The following is a 256-nucleotide window of genomic DNA, read 5'->3' as shown; positions in this document are numbered from 1 at the left end:
CTCCCAGTCACTCTCTCTTTCCCCCCAGTCGCTCTCTCTCTCTCTTCCAACAACAACATGCCTCGAAAAAGCCTCGGCACCGCCGGGCACTTCAGCTAGTCTATATATATAAACGGATACTTCTTTCTGTCTGTCTGTCTTCTGTCTGTCCTCACGTGTGCGTCTGTCTGGCTATGCGCTCGAAAGTTACAGAGCGTACCTACGCGTGCGTTACGTCGGAAGAAAGCTCACCGTTCCAAAACGATGGTAAGCGTAT

The sequence above is a fragment of the Somniosus microcephalus genome, unplaced genomic scaffold (assembly GCF_052327205.1).
Source record: "Somniosus microcephalus isolate GS21.2 unplaced genomic scaffold, FLI_Smic_1.0 unresolved_chr1, whole genome shotgun sequence".
NCBI classification, from domain to species: domain Eukaryota; kingdom Metazoa; phylum Chordata; class Chondrichthyes; order Squaliformes; family Somniosidae; genus Somniosus; species Somniosus microcephalus.
Note: the sequence above shows the minus strand (reverse complement) of the source record.